This window comes from Octopus sinensis, linkage group LG2 (genome assembly GCF_006345805.1).
Source record: "Octopus sinensis linkage group LG2, ASM634580v1, whole genome shotgun sequence".
NCBI classification, from domain to species: domain Eukaryota; kingdom Metazoa; phylum Mollusca; class Cephalopoda; order Octopoda; family Octopodidae; genus Octopus; species Octopus sinensis.
In genome coordinates, this window is record NC_042998.1 from 3,384,493 (window position 1) to 3,388,119 (window position 3,627).

Below are 3,627 nucleotides of genomic sequence, written 5' to 3' on the forward strand. Positions count from 1 at the left end.
TCAGACAGGGTTCTCTTTCCCTACCCTGTAACATATTTATGTAACACTATCAGAAAACATTTCATGTTTTCTGATAGCGTTACGTAAATATGTTTCAACATGTGAGAAAAACAAAACAAAAGATAGAGCGAAAGACTTAGGAATGGGAGGGAGTTATAGCGGCAGAATAGACCTAGGTAGGATGTCAACGGGTAACGGAACATTATGAAGAGCGAGGGGAAAGGGAAGGTAAAAGTTATCAAGAAACTAGGAAAGATTCGTTGAAGGTGGTCGCGGAAATGTTAAGTTCTAAAAGTTACACATATGGAAGTTTGCATGGGTGCAGGGAAGATCCTGGCTTTGGGTAAAAGAAAATAGCGGAGAATCAGTTTATTAGGATTTTATTCTACATATTCTCCTCTCAGATACGCACACGCATTGCAGCGGTCCTTCTGTTTTTCTAAGCCCTGTAAAAGGAATGCCGACAGAGATCAAAGAGGAATGCCGACATAGATCAAAGATGAATGCCGACAGAGATCAAAGAGGAATGCCGACAGAGATCAAAGAGGAATGCCGACAGAGATCAAAGAGGAATGCCGACAGAGATCGAAGAGGAATGCCGACAGAGATCGAAGAGGAATGCCGACAGAGATCAAAGGGGAATGCCGACAGAGATCAAAGAGGAGTACCGACAGAGATCAAAGAGGAATGCCGAGAGAGATCAAAGAGGAGTACCGACAGAGATCAAATAGGAATGCCGAGAGAGATCAAAGAGGAGTACCGACAGAGATCAAAGAGGAATGCCGACAAAGAACAAAGAGGAGTGCCACAGAGATCGAAGAGGAGTGCCGACAGAGATCGAAGAGGAATGCCGACAGAGATCAAAGAGGAGTGCCGACAGAGATCGAAGAGGAATGCCGAGAGAGATCAAAGAGGAGTACCGACAGAGATCAAAGAGGAATGCCGAGAGAGATCAAAGAGGAGTACCGACAGAGATCGAAGAGGAGTGACGACAGAGATCGAAGAGGAATGCCGACAGAGATCGAAGAGGAGTGCCGGAAGAGATCGAAGAGGAATGCCGACAGTGATCAAAGAAGAGTATCGACAGAGATGAAAGAGGAATGCCGACATAGATCAAAGAGGAGTACCGACAAAGATCAAAGAGGAATGCCGACAGAGATCAAAGAGGAATGCCGACAGAGATCAAAGAGGAATGCCGACAGAGATCAAAGAAGAGTACCGACAGAGATCAAAGAAGAATGCCGACATAGATCAAAGAGGTGTACCGACATAGTTCAAAGAAGAATGCCGACATAGATCAAAGAGGAGTACCGACAGAGATCAAAGAGGAATGCCGACAGAGATCAAAGAGGAATGCCGACAGAGATCAAAGAGGAATGCCGACAGAGATCGAAGAGGAATGCCGACAGAGATCAAAGAGGAATGCCGACAGAGATCAAAGAGGAATGCCGACAGAGATCAAAGAGGAATGCCGACAGAGATCGAAGAGGAATGCCGACAGAGATCGAAGAGGAGTGCCGACAGAGATCGAAGGGGAATGCCGATAGAGATCAAAGAGGAGTACCGACAGATTTCAAAGAGGAATGCCGACAGAGATCAAAGAAGAGTACCGACAGAGATCAAAGAGGGATGCGGACATAGATCAAAGAGGAGTACCGACAGAGTTCAAAGAGGAGTGCCGACAGAGATCGAAGGGGAATGCCGACAGATATAAAAGAGGAGTCCGACAGAGATCAAAGAGGAATGCCGACAGAGATCAAAGAGGAGTACCGCCAGAGATAGATCAAATAGGAATGCCGAGAGAGATCAAAGAGAAGTACCGACAAAGATCAAAGAGGAATGCCGAGAGAGATCAAAGAGGAGTGCCGACAGAGATCGAAGAGGAGTGCCGACAGAGATCGAAGAGGAATGCCGACAGAGATCGAAGAGGAGTGCCGGCAGAGATCGAAGAGGAGTGCCGGCAGAGATCGAAGAGGAGTACCGACAGAGATCAAAGAGGAATGCCGACAGAGATCAAAGGGGAGTACCGACATAGATCAAAGAGGAATGCCGACAGAGTACCGACAGAGATCAAAGTGGAATGCCGACAGATATCAAAGAGGAGTACCGATATAGATCAAAGAGGAGTGCCGATAGAGATCAAGGAGGAATGCCGACGGAGATCAAAGAGGAGTACCGACAGAGATCAAAGAAGAGTACCGACAGAGATCAAAGAGGAATGCTGACAGAGATCAAAGAGGAATGCCGACAGAGATCAAAGAAGAGTACCGACAGAGATCAAAGAGGAATGCCGACAGAGATTAAAGAGGAATGCCGACAGAGTACCGACAGAGATCAAAGTGGAATGCCGACAGATATCAAAGAGGGAGTCCGACAGAGGTCAAAGAGGAATGCCGACAGAGATCAAAGAGGAATACCGACAGAGATCAAAGAGGAATGCCGACAGAGTACCGACAGAGATCAAAGTGGAATGCCGACAGATATCAAAGAGGAGTACCGATATAGATCAAAGAGGAGTACCGACAGAGATCAAAGAGGAATGCCGACAGAGATCAAAGGGGAGTACCGACATAGATCAAAGAGGAATGCCGACAGAGATCAAAGAGGAGTACCGACAGAGATCAAATTGGAATGCTGACAGATATCAAAGAGGAGTACCGATATAGATCAAAGAGGAGTGCCGATAGAGATCAAGGAGGAATGCCGACGGAGATCAAAGAGGAGTACCGACAGAGATCAAAGAAGAGTACCGACAGAGATCAAAGAGGAATGCTGACAGAGATCAAAGAGGAATGCCGACAGAGATCAAAGAAGAGTACCGACAGAGATCAAAGAGGAATGCCGACAGAGATTAAAGAGGAATGCCGACAGAGATCAAAGAAGAGTACCGACAGAGATCAAAGAGGAATGCCGACAGAGATCAAAGAGGAATGCCGACAGAGATCAAAGAGGAGTACCGACAGAGATCAAAGAGGAATGCCGACAGAGATCAAAGAGGAATGCCGGCAGAGATCTAAGGGGAGTACCGACATAGATCAAAGAAGAATGCCGACAGAGATCAAAGAGGAGTACCGACAGAGATCAAAGTGGAATGCCGACAGATATCAAAGAGGAGTACCGACGGAGATCAAAGTGGAATGCCGACAGATATCAAAGAGGAGTACCGATATAGATCAAAGAGGAGTGCCGATAGAGATCAAAGAGGAATGCCGACAGAGATCAAAGAGGAGTACCGACAGAGATCAAAGAGGAATGCCGACAGAGATTAAAGAAGAGTACCGACAGAGATCAAAGAGGAATGCCGACAGATATCAAAGAGGTATACCGACAGAGATCAAAGAGGAGTGCCGATAGAGATCAAAGAGGAATGCCGACAGAGATCAAAGAGGAGTACCGACAGAGATCAAAGAGGAATGCCGACAGTGATCAAAGAAGAGTATCGACAGAGATGAAAGAGGAATGCCGACATAGATCAAAGAGGAGTACCGACAAAGATCAAAGAGGAATGCCGACAGAGATCAAAGAGGAATGCCGACAGAGATCAAAGAGGAATGCCGACAGAGATCAAAGAGGAATGGCGACAGAGATCAAGGAGGTGTACCGACAGAGATCAAAGAGGCGTGCCGA